Source organism: Propithecus coquereli, unplaced genomic scaffold (genome assembly GCF_000956105.1).
Source record: "Propithecus coquereli isolate 6110/MARCELLA unplaced genomic scaffold, Pcoq_1.0 Scaffold155, whole genome shotgun sequence".
NCBI lineage: Eukaryota > Metazoa > Chordata > Mammalia > Primates > Indriidae > Propithecus > Propithecus coquereli.
The window spans coordinates 1680007-1693033 of record NW_012139969.1 but is presented as its reverse complement, the minus strand read 5'-3'; positions in this window follow the sequence as shown (position 1 = coordinate 1693033).

Sequence of the window (13027 nt, the reverse complement as noted above, 5' to 3'; positions counted from 1 at the left end):
CTTTGTCCCTGGAGCTGATAATGGCTCTCTCCCCACCAACAGCTGTACAGAGGCACCATTTATAAAGCTTCAAGCTCTCTGGGCCCCAGGGTCTGTGCCCCCAGCCCAGAGAGGGGAAAGGAGGTGGGCTTCTGCACCCACCCTCAGTCCTGGCCTGAAGCCATCAGACCTTTGACCTGCGGGGGGTAGGACACAGCTGGACAGAAGGGCCTGCACTGCCCAGGACCCAACCCCAAGGACAGGAAGCGTGCTGGAGCTCCAGGAGGGCAGGAACGAGGGCACGTGGCCCCGACCTTCACGATGATCAGAGCTTCACTTAGTGCATAATGACTGTGTTCCAGGCCCTGTCACAGAATCCTCAAATTCAGAAGACAAGTGCAGTCGTTGCTGTCTCGTCGCTGGTGAGGAAGCTGGGTTCCACAGCTAGGGTGGCAAAGCCAGGATTTGAACGCTGTGGGGAGAACTCCTGGCCCCTCCACTGCTCTCCCACAGTACTGGTTCTGGGCAGCTCCCATGTCCACCTCTTTCCCTGCCCACAGCCCCACTCAGGGTCTGCCGTCCCCCCTCGGCCCACACCAAGTCTCCTGTCTGGTCCTCTGCAGGGCAGGCCCTCATCTCACCGGCCACCCTGCCCTTGGCAGCTGAGGCCCCACAGGTGGGCTGAGACGCGCCAGGGCTGGATGGGGGGTGTGCGCAGGAAGCTCTGTCCTACTTCCCTCCCCCTCGCTATTCCTGTTATGACCCCAGTAAGGCTGGGGAAGGCCGGATACAGCCATGTTTACTGCATTTTGTTTTGAAACAAAGTTCAGGCTGTGCTGGACATTCCTTCTGCATTCCTGCTCTGGGACGGGGGCTACAAGGAAATCAGTCTGCAGGGCTGAGCCAGAGGAGCCAGGACGGGCTGGCAGCAGCAGGCTGGGAGGTTGGAATGGCCCAGTGTGTGAGGCTCTGGGAGATGGGGCTGGGGGAGAGCTGCACAGGAGTCGCCTCCCTTCCCAGCCCTGCCCATGCAGAGCCCTCTCTGCACCAGCCCCAGTGGGGAGACCCCCGGGTGGAGCAAGACCAAGGCGGAGAGGAGGGAATTCCCAGTTAGCGCCGAGGGCCAGCCATCAGCCACACTGCCCAGGAGGGGAAAGGACTTATTTCTGAGACCGCAAAGAAAAGCACTAGCTCTAAACCGTCCTGCCAGCCCCAGTGGCTAGGTGAGCCTGTAACAGGAAAGAGACTAGCAACCGGGAAGTGGGGGAGGCTGCGGCAGGAGGGTGGAATCTCAAGGACTAGCTTTGAGTCCAGGCTGCACATTAAAATCACCAGGAGGGCTTTTTAAAAACAACCCTGTGCAGGGCCCACCAATTAAATCAGAATAACTGGGGCTGGGGCCAGGGGCTGGGATGTTCCCAAAGCTCTTCGCAGGATTCTAAAGTGCAGTCAGGCAAGAAGCCTGCATTGAGAGCAGGAGCCCAATGAAGGGGGACCGGTGATCAGCTGGCCCAACCCCTTCCTTCCACACAGAGGGAGTCCGAGGCCCAGCAGGGAGGGACTGGCTCAAGTCCTCACAGCAAGTGGACTATGGCCTGACACTGAACGGACACATCCAGGAGCAGAGCTTGTCTCTGCAGCACACCCTCCATCCGTGCTCCTCCCTGACCTCACCAAAGCCTCTGGCTGCCCTCTTTCCACCAGCTCTAGAGTGGACCTCCCTGCCCGCCCACCTTAGAGCCCTTCAGCTGGTGCATTTAGAACAAACATTCCAAGTTCTTTTCTAAGCCAGCACAGAAAAGAATCTCCTTAAGGAATTAATAACAACCAAGTCTCAAAGGCCTGACCCTCCCCTGCAGCGATATGCAAATGGCCCGAACACCCACAGTGCAGCATTCAGAGGCTGGGAGCAAATAGGATGCAAATATATGCAGCCATTATGCAAACAAGGGCAGCCCTGGATTAACAGACAGCAGCTATCTCTTTAGGTGGGGGGTGGCTGACAGGGAGGGTGGCCCTGTCTCCTCAGAAGCATCCTGAGGAAGGGTTGGCTCTCAGGTCATGAGGAGGGATTGTTCGCAGGCCTCTGTGCTGGGAAATCCAGGCAAGGGCGTCTGTCAGCCAGGCATGGTGTCCTTCTCTGCCTGGGCTCCTTGCCCAAGCCCCAGCTGCAGTGCTAGGCACTGAATTTGGGGGGAGAGAGCAGTGGTGACAGGGGTGGTGGAGGTGAGGGAGGCAATGGGGGAAGATGGTAGAAATGACAGAGCTGGACACAGTCAAGGAGATGGCAGAGCTGGAGGTGAGGGTGGTGACGTTCCTAGTAACGTGGTGCTGGGAACAACAGAGATAATGGTGATGACAGGGGAAAACGGGGTTGGAAGGGACGGGAGCCGCCGGAACGGGGAGGACAGATGTAACAGCGGTACTGGTGGTAGCGGATGGTGGTGTCGGATGGTGGAGGTGAGACTGGGTAGAGTGGAGATGACGGTGTAATGTTAACGACAATCGTCATGGAAAGGACAGCCATGGACTGTGAGGGGTGGGCGTCGTGAGGAGGAGAACAGTAATGCTGGTGCCGCAGGGAATGGCAGGCCGCGGTGGCTGGAATGAAGGACAGTGGAGGCTGTGGGAGAGTGGTGGGTGGTGAAAATCACTGCAGTGACCCACGGTAGGTGAGGGTGATGGGGAAGTGACAGAGAAGGTGAAGATACAAAAGGGGAGTGGGCGAAGATGGGTTCTCAAAACTCTTAAGCTCAGCGGGGTGGGGTTAGAGAGCCTGTCAGAACGAGGCAGGGGCGGAACTTGAAGAGCGATCCAAGGTCTGTTGTGATGGGGGCGGAAGCACAGGGCCCCCACCGCAGACCTAAGGAAAGCTTGGAGACAACAGCTGACTTCTCTCTCCTTGGCAGACTGGTACTAGTTCCACTCAGGGAGGGGGGCGTGCCTGAGGTCTGCCGTGACCAGTGGGGTGCCCGGTGGTTGCGGAAATCGTAGCCCCACTGGGCCGCAGTTTCCCCTTTGTGAATGGGAGAGTGTGGAAACCAAGTGATGCCCTGCAGCTGACTGTGGTGCACGTGCATTCGATGAAGCTGACGGTGTGTGTGTGTCTGTGTGTGTGCCCGTGTGCGCGCTCAAGGGGTGGTGATGTCAAGAAATAGAGAGCTGGGGAGATGCTAACAAATGTCTTCTCAGTGGAACTCGGAAACGGCCTCGTGCTGCTCCCATCCCATGGCCTGGATCTCTCCACTTCTCCATCTCCCTCACCTTGTGTTGCCGCTGCAATGAGGTCACCGGAGCTGTCTGCCGGACCCTGTCCTCACAGCTCTTTTTCCCTCCCAAAAGTCCAGCCCTGCGGTGTGAACTGGTTAGACGCCATGAAATAGTCGTGTGACGCTGCACAATATGCTTGACCTCTTTGAGCTTCTGTTTTCTCACCCATAAATCAGAAATAAAAAGACCTACCTCACAGGTTGTGATATGGCTATGTCTGTGATGTGTTTAGCCCAGCACACTTCAACTCAAAGAACTGGTAGCTGCTGGGAAGACACTGCAGGAGTCAGGTTCAGAATTGTCACTTTTTCCCTAACCCGAGGCGTCGACACGGCAGAAAGGACTGCTCCGGGACCGCGGCCGCACGGCCACAGGTGCAGCTTCCGGGAGAGCCCCCTACCTGCTGTCTGCGGAACCTGCGTTTGCACGCGACATCCTGCAGAGGGCGCGCCTCCTCGGCTCGCGCAGGACTCCGTGCGCAGGCGCGGCTGCGCCGGGAGGAGGCTCCCTGGCCAGGGCGCGAGACGCGCTCGGCAAGTGCTGTGTCCTGGCGGGGCGGAGACGGGCAGGGAGGCAGTCTAACCGCGTGCGCCAGAGCAGCTTTGGGGGCTGGAAGGGGGACAGGGAGAAGAAATGTGTCGTTGTTCATGGCTCTCAGAGGTCCTAGCCCTCCACTCTGGCTGCACATTTGCTAGGAAAGAAGCCTGGGGCCAGGGGCCATCTTGGTTCCCCTGGAGGCATCTCTCTCGGCAGCCCTGTGGACAGGGGCGGTGAAGACATGCCCACATGTTGTTTAGAGAGGAATCCCGCCCCCAACACACACTCTCTCACTCTCTCTCTCTCTCTCTCTCTCTCTCTCTCTCTCTCTTTCTCTCTCTCTCTCTCTCTCTCTCTCTGTGGTCCAGTGTGATTCCCTGCGAGAGGTAATCATCGTCCTAAACCCCAGGTGATGGCCAGAGAGCAGGGACCTCGGATGAGTCATCTCTCGGAATGGAAGTGAGGCCGGCTGGAGAGGATCTGCCCTTCCGCCTCCTCGGCTCACTGGTCCCCATCCCCGCACACCCTGCACAGGGTCACCCAGGGAGCTGCCGCTCTCCCCACCTGGGGCTCTGCTCAGAGGCACTGCCCCACCAGCCCGTGCCCACAGGGAGCAGCTGTGATAGCCGCCTCCAAACGGTCATGGGCCAGCGCTCCTGCTGGTCACTGGCCACGGTCAGGGCTCAGCGCGGGGCTGGAATCGGAGCCTCCTGTTTCCTCCAGCCAATTTCTAACCATTGCCTGTTTCTCTATGAAAAACCATCCAAAGCCCTCTCCTATGTCTTTCTACACTCAAGACCAGCAATGTGCAATAGAATGTGAACCACAAATGTATTTTAAAATATCTTGATAGCCACATTAAAGAAGTAAAAAGAAATAGGTGAAAAAGTGCATTTAACTCAATATTAACCCAATAATATTGTTTCAACATGTAACCAGTATAAAATTACTAGTGAGATTTTTACATTCTTTTTGGGGGGTTACTAAGTCTTAACTGGGACGAGTCACATTTCAAATGCTCAGTAGCCCTGTGTGGCTAGTGGCTCTGGTATTGGACAGTCACTTCACTTGTTATCCCCTGGTACCTGGTGCTCAGTAAGTGTCTGTGGATGGTCTGCCTTACAGGCCGACGTGTCTCCCGGGCACCCTGACCCAGCTGTGGCTGAGGGGTCTTCACCTGAGAGGCCACCCTTGACTCTTCCAGCTAGGGCTGTCCTGGGCACTGGTGCTCCGGGCACTGGCTCATAGCCGGATGGGCCATCAGTTCCTCCCCCAGGGCTCTCAGCTCACAGGAAGCTGCCAGAGGGTGCAGTCCCTGCAGAGGGTACATGGGGTGCCCTCTTCACATCCAGGCTTCAGGGCCATTCCGGGCCCCAGTCTGCACTCCCAGAGCGCCTTGCCCTGGCCCACGCCCTGCCTGACGCCAGGGATGCTCTTCTGCGCTGCACGAGGGGAGGGCCTTCATGCAGCCTGAAAGGGAAGTTCATGTGTAGATAGAGGAAAGGAGGGTAAGGAAGGCGGTACAGGAAGGCAGCAGTCTGGGCAAAGGTCTGGAGGTGGGATGTGGGGGGAAGAGATGACAGGGAGCCAGAGGGGTTCGGGGAGAGAAGGCGGGGTGCGTGTGTGTAGGCGCTAAGTGCCAGGTCTGGACGAGGTGGAGCCATGGGAGTCTCTGAGCCTGGGAAGGAACGCAGGGGAGTCAGGACTGGTGGCGCACTGGCCGGAGACCTGTACGGAAAGGACTGGGAGGGGAGAAATGAGTGAGGAAGTAACCACTCTGGGGTGGTTAGAAACCTAGGCAGGAACGCAGAGCCCTGGGGCCTTTCTGTGGTTGGCCCCAGAGAGCTCGGCCTGGGGTGGGGGCCCCTGTGCCAGAGGTCTGCACAGAAAAGTGGGCCCAGGGCCTTGAGGGGGGCAGCCTTGGCGTCCTGGGGCTCCCTCTGCGTGTCTTCGGGGAGGGGGGCCTGGGCAGCTCTCATGGAGGGATTCGCAGGATCGGTGGCCTCTGGGATGCGATGACTGTGAGCTGGCAGTGGGTTTGCTTCCTGCCTCCACACGCCCGTCGCTGCCCCTCCCGTGCTCTGGATGCTAGGTTCTGGGGGCTCCTGCTAAGCCACCACGTCATTGCCGGACCACTGAGAACCCACGCAGGGCTTCTGTGAGGATTAAACAAGGCTGTCCCCTCTGGGCAGATGAGCCCCTTGGCAGATGGTGCCTTTGGGCCAAGCAAAAAGTGTCCAGCACGGGATGGATGTCAGTGCTCACCTCCCCTTGGCCGAGACCCAGAGCATGGCCGTGTGGCTGTCACAGCAGTCCTGCGCACTTCCCAGCGCGGAGGCAAACCGGTCGCAGGAGACAAGTCAAATCTGAAAACCACAGCCGGTGGAGATGAGAACTTCAGAGGGGACCCTATCCTTCCTCTTCCTCCTTCTCGCCTGGACCAAGGCACCAGAGCAGTCAGGGGCCTGGGTGAGGGGAGACATGCAGGGGTGAACTTGCTGGGCCCAGGGAGTCACAGCAGTGGGGTCACAGGCCCAGGTACAAAGCTGGCATACATCTGGTCTCTCCCAGAGCCAAGTGAGCACAGCTTAGGAGAGACGCAGGACAGGGACTGCCATTTAAAAAACAAAAACATGGAGGTCTTCAGCCATGGAAGATTCTGCTGGAAAAACAAACAAACAAAAAATGGAGACCAAAAGAAGCTAAGTGACCTGCTCAAGCTGACACAGCTAATAAGTGACAGTGGAGGATGGGAGGCCAAGTCACAGGGCAGTGAAAAGCACCAGGCAGACCGAGAGAGAGTCCTGGCCCGACCTTGGCCATTCGTTTAAGCTTTCTGAGTATCAGTGTGCTCATCTGTAAAATGGGGATAATAGCTAGTGCTATTCCCAGGACTAAAGACAGCAGTGTTTGTAAAGCACTTAATAACGTGTATAGAAACTGAGACTAAAACCCCAATTTCTTGCTCAGGGACAGACGTGGACACATCATTGGGAAGTCTGGGATGTTAGAAAGTTGCCAAAGTACCAGGCCTGTAGGCCAAAGGAAGAGGCCCAGAGAGATGCAGAGCTGTGCCACCAGGCCCCTTCAGGACCACCTGGCCTGCTGAGGGCTCACAGCCGAGTCCCTCCCCATGAACTGCTCTGTGCCAAAGGCCACATCCCCTGCACAGGAGCCCCGTCCGATGACTGTGTGGGCACCTGGGTGACAATCCGGGGCAACTCCCCAGGGAGTCACTGCAACCACACAGCGGTGCAGCTGCCCCTGTGCCCAGCCCTGCTCCTCGCTCCCCAAGAAGCCCCCAAGAGCACTCCCCACTCGAATTCCTGCTTCACAGGCGTGCTAGTTCCTCTGGCTGTGCTAAAAAATTACTACAAACATGGTGGCTTAAAACCACTCACATTTCGTTCCCTGACAGTTCTGGAGGCCCGAAGTCTGAATTCGGTTTCACGGGGCTTAAGTCAAGGTGGGAGCAGGGCTGGTTCCTGCGGGGCTCTCAGAGAGGTCTGTCTCCTCACCTGTTCTAGTTTCTGGCGTTGCTGGCCAGTGGCCCCTTTCTCACGTCACCCCAACTTTCGCTTCCATCGTCATATCTCCTACTTGCTCCTTTGGCCCTCTCGGCTTCCTCTTAGAAGCTGGGGATTACACTCAGGGCTCGCCCAAATATCCAGGATAATTTCCCCGTCCAAAGACCCCTAACCTACTCACGTCAGCAAAGTTCCGCTTGCCATTCACGGCTTCCGGAAATCAGGATGTGGCTATCGGGGCGGGGGGAATTCAGCCCACCAACCAAGGACCTAACCCTAGGAATGCAGCTAGGTGTCTGCTGTGGCCCTCCTCACTTCCTGCCAAGCATCCTCCTGTTGGCACCTCCCGAGCAAGGGCAGCCTGACTTGTCACAGGCCAGCAGGAGGCGTCCGGCCATGGAAGGCCGCCTCTGGGGTCAGTGACCCCCTTGTCCTGAGGGTGTGGAATATTCAGCTATCGGGAAGGCTTAAGCAGGCTGGAAGCCTTTGGATCCAGAAATGCCTGTCCCCTCTTTTCTCCGCCTCTCAATGTATGTCGCCTTTCAAGGCTTGGCTGCTCCAAGAAGTCCTCCTCCCGGCAGACAGAACAGCTGCCTCCTCTCTGGCCTGCTCCGCGCTCGCTGGGGGCTCCCCTGGTGCACACCCCAAGCCTGCTGCATGTATCTGTTGCTGCACGCCTGCATCTCCCCATGCTGTGTGCTTAGATTTTTCTCATCCCCCCTCCCCGCCCCGTGATGCCTAGCATGCGGTCTGCTCCCCTGGAGAGCGGAGGCCTTGTCTGCTTCCGATCAGTCAAATAAATGCTTGCAGAACTGGGGCACGCAGAGCCCATCCGCAATTCCCAAGGAGGACGAGGGAGGGGAGTGCGGGGTCCGCGGCGTGCCCTGGCTGCTCCATCTGTGTCAGTGCGGGCTGGAGCGCCCTGGGGAGGCCCCTCTGTGCTTCCATCAATCCCAGTCTGGCAGCTGCCGCTCATGCAGGGCCCTCTGCTTGCCTCCCCAGCTTGAAGCGGCTCCACAGCCAGCCCCCAGCCCACCTTCTCCCCGGTCCCGGGTTCCCTCCGACAGTCTCCCGTTGTCCGTGCCTTTCAGAGTGCTCGACAGTCGCCGTGTTTCTTGCTCTCTCATTCTTCCCGGAACTCACTCTCCTTTAGCCCATGGGAACTGCCCTCCCAAAGCCACCAACAACCACTATGCCGCCCAGTCCAAAGCACACACCCAGTCCCCACCATGGGGCTCTCGTCTGCTCCCTGTCCTGGCACCTGTGGCCACCAGCGTCCCAGGTCTTCTTATCAGGGCTTTCTTTGGCCTTAAACCAAGCTTGGTCCACGCAAGAGTTTGACTGGAGTGCCAGGGGGATTGACACCCCAGGAGTGACCCTTGAGGGGGACGGGAGTTGGTGGGCCCGAGTTGCCCCCGTCTCACTTCCCTGCTGCTCACGTGCTGCCTGGGACCATCTCCCAAATACATGACTCCACCCAAATCCTTGTAGAAAGGCCCATTCGGGGGGAAAACCAAACTAAGGCAACATACCAGATCATGTCGCCCTCCCCATTGCCTGCAAGGGAAGACCCTGCCCCTTCACTCGGTATTCAGGGCCCTCAACAACCCTGGCTCCTACCCGCCTCTGGGACACCATCTCTCCCCTTTTCCAGCCTCAAACTTTGTACCCTGGCAAAGCAGTTGCTCATCATCACGCACCCGCCCACTCATCCCCCACCTGGAATGCCGTCCCCGTCCTCTGCACCTCTGCTCTGTGACCCAGCCAGGTGTTGCACCTAGGAAGCCTTCCTTCTGAGTGTGGAGGTCAGTTTGGGCTCCTGCCCCACCCTAGGGCGAGCATTGCCGTGAAGTCAGCTGCAAGGAAGAACTAACCAAGTTGGAGTGAGGTGCCGGCCCGAAGTCGAGCCCCGTGGGCTACGATGTGCTGCTCTGTGGCCAGCCCCGTGGGCGGCCTCCCCAGCCCCCACAGACAGGTGGGAAGCCCCTTCCCCTTGCCCAGTGGTGTGCTGAAGTCAGCTGCACTGGCTCAAAAGAACCAAACTTGTACATCTCTTTCCATTCTGCGTTCAGTGACATCCTGCGGATGGTCAGAAATCAGCTATGGTGAGAGTGTTTACACCGTGGAAATTGGCAGGTGCTACAAATCAGGGGTTCGGTTTTCTCCAAAGAGCCGCCAACAGCCTGTCCTCATCCCCCCCGCCCCCACAGCCTGTGGCTGCCAGGTGTAATGAAATCCGAGTGTGCCTGCGGGGGTCGCAGCACAGGTCCCAGCTCTGCATTTCCCTTGAGACGCAGGACGAAATTGACTTGGGGGAGGGGGTGTGGACTGGGCAGCAGGGGGCCAGGGTGGACGTGGACAGGAGCCAGGGGCTGGAGTGCAGCTGCGTGGGGTGGAAGCCGGGGCAGGGAGGAGCTCGTGGGCCCGGAGGACAAGGTCGGGGTGCACGTGTGTGTAGAAAAGAGAGACTCCGAGAGAAACGGAGAGAGACGGCAAGGAAGAGACGAGGACAGAAAAGAGAGAGACGTGGAGAGAGGAAGCAGACACAGGCAAAACAAGCAGAGAGGGAGGGAGCGAGGGAGGCAGAGGCAGAAACAGAGGGAAAGACAGCTGGGAACCGGGAAGAGAAGACGGTGGAGGGAGCCAAGGCAGAAAAGGAGTGCAGTGACAAAAGCGCAAACTGGAGAGGGATGAGCAAGGACAGCGGCAGCAGGAGAGGGCTGGAGGGAGACGGCCGAGGCCTAGCGGCGGCTACAGTGCTGGGGCTCATGGTGCGCGGGGCAGCTCGCAAGAGAGGCTCGGAGTCCCCACCACCCGGCAAGGTCTCCCATGCCCGCCCCCAGCCATCATGTGACGACCTCCTTAGGTGTCAGTCAGCTACTTGAAGATGTGAATGTTTGATTGCTTCTTCCGTGTAGGCATTAAATCCCTCAGTAATTCAATAATACATTGCCCAATTACTCACATGACGGGCAATTTCAAATTAGGTAAAAAACATTTAGGCAATGAAATTACTAAGTGATTTGATTGTTTCTGAAAGAAATTCCCTCATAATGCTCCCTTGAGTTTTTATTCTCCCTTCTTAAAGCAACCTGTGAAAGGGATGTGCAGATCTAGCCGTCTGCTTGGTGGTTCTACCCGGCTGAATCCAGCACATCCTCTAGGTTAGGGCCCCCGGATCCAGGCCCCCCCACCCCGCCCAGTGGGGGCAGAAGTCAGCTTGCACGGGCTCAGGAAACAATCAAATTTCCACATCTTTTCCTAATTCTGCATTCAGTGGCATCATGTTAGTAGCCTGAAATTGGCCGTGATGGGAGTGTTTACACCGCAGAAATTGGCAACTGCTACAGACCAAGGGTTTTTTTTTTTTTCAGAGAGCCACCACTGCCTTTACTCACCTCCCGCACCCCCACCAATCTATGGTGCCCAGCTGTGTAAAACCCTGAGCGAGTTTGTGGGTTTACAGCATTTGCCCAAGTCCCAGCTGTGAGCCACCCTCAAGGGGCGGGGCAGACTCATTTGGCTTGGGGGACTGGGGGAGTCGACTGGCAGCATAGTGCCGAGACAGATGTGGCCTCTGTCCCAGGGATCCTCGTGCCTCCCTCCCAAGGGAGTGCGGTCCGGAAAAAAGAGCACCTGCCTGAACATCAGGCGAACTCAGGTGTCAGCAGGGAAAGTGACTGGCTCCTGGTCACCAGCAACATGGATGGGGTGGCCCTAGGCACCTCTCCTGGGCTCCAGTGTGGTGGCCTTTCTGTTGGTCTAAGCTGCCCCCACTCACAGTCCCAGAAAATTTGTTGTGCTACTTCTAAATATAGAAAAGTTTTGTTGCTGTAAATTTATAATTCTCCAGGAAGCTGAGTCCTGGTCCCTGGTGGCCCTTCGTGCTGCCCACCCTGAAGGAGCTGGGCAAACAAATACGGGACAGGAGGGGCTGGGGAGGCGGGCGGCCTAAGCAGGAGAAGGCTGGGGACAGGCTGCAGAGAAACGATGGAGGAGGATTTCAAGTCTCACTGTGGCTGCCAGACCATCTTCTGGATTTTCCCACCCAAACTGTCAGTAAACTTGACCTTGCTCCCTGATGTCTTCGAGTGGGCGAAATTTGGAGGGGAGTGGATGGTGGCAGTTTGAGAAGAAGGATGAGGACCAGCTCCACTGGTCACACGTGGAGGGACACAGTAGACTGAAGAGGAAGGCCAGCCGGGGCAGTCACAGACCTCCATGGGAGGAGGAGGAGGCAGCGTCCTGCCTCTCTGGCCCCCTGGGAGGCGGCTTGTTTGGGAAAACCACGCCCAAGTCCACCTGGAGCAAGTGCCCCAGTTCCCCCTTGTGAGGAAGAAGAGGGATGTCTCAGCCCATGAGGGGGGGAAACTGAGGGCAAGTAAATCACAGGGACAGACCTGACCCCTACCCCATTGAGGGTGTGTGTGCAGCGCTGAGCATCTGTTCCTTGGGTCCCAGCTGTGCCAAGTGTTGGTGTGCAGAGCCCCAGCCCCTGCAAGCTTAGAGTGACTCACCAACCAATGCCATGTGTGTGGAGAGGCCTGGAAGATTCCCTTCTGCATGCCCTTGTTCTCTGTCCCACCAGCCTGGTGGTGTGGCCAGGTCTTAACTTCATAAAGAGGCCCCACCAGCCGCTGTTCCATGCAAAGCTGGCCACAGGGACCCAACTCTGAGGGCAAGGACCCCAAGCTAGGCAGGGGACAACCGGGCATCTCTCTCTCTCTCTTTCTCTCTCCCCACCCCCTCATTCTGGGCCCTCACTCTCTACCAGCTAACTAGCCCATAGCAAACAGCTAAATATAGTGCCTTATTCTTTGACTCCTAGAAATCGGCCACAAACTGTCCATCAACATTAATTTCTCAGCTCAGCTGTTCCAGCCACGGAGAAACTGCTGCTGCTGGAACTTCACTGAGCTGCTCTCAAGCCCATCTTTGGGGAGGTCTGCATGTGAGCAAAACACAGATTTCAGAGGGCAGCTTTAGAGTGTGAAACAGCCATAGACTATGAAATCGGAGAGACCAGGATTCAAATCTTCACCGCTTCCTAGCTGTGTGACCTCAGGCAAGTTACTTAACCTCTCTGAGCCTCATTGTTTTTATCTGCACAATAGGGCTAATAGTGCCTGGCTCACAGGGCTGCTGGTGTGGTTAACCAGGATCATAGATGTAAAGCTTGTAGCCAAGGCTGGGCACAGAGCGGAGGGCTGGATAACTGTTCTTTCCCCTCCCTTCATGGAAAGCCATTCCTTGCCTGTCCCACAGTAGAACAGAAACTAGAAGTATGATGCCTGCCCCAGAAAGTGGTTTTATTGAGATGTACACAATCAGTGGTTACAGACACAGTATCTGTCCCTATGCCCTGACCTTTCTTTGACACTGTGGGCTGTCAGATGTGCCTCCTGGGTAACCAGTGCACGCACGCGGGCGCACGCGCACACACGCACACACACGGGCACCTGCACATTTGTGAGTGCAGGCACACAGGCCCACGGGCTGAGGCCCGAGGAATCTGGGAATGCGCGGGGAACAAGCAGCCCTGCCCCGCCTGGCCCTGGCCCCCGACACCTGCCCCACCCCCGCCCGTCCCCCCAGCCTGCGCTGGGCCCCGTGTGAGGAGGGGCTTTGGCGCCCTCTGCTGGCCGCAGTGCTGCCTGCGCCCACATCCGGCCCCGGCCAGAGCCCGCGCGGATTCCGGGGAAGAGGGAAAAAAC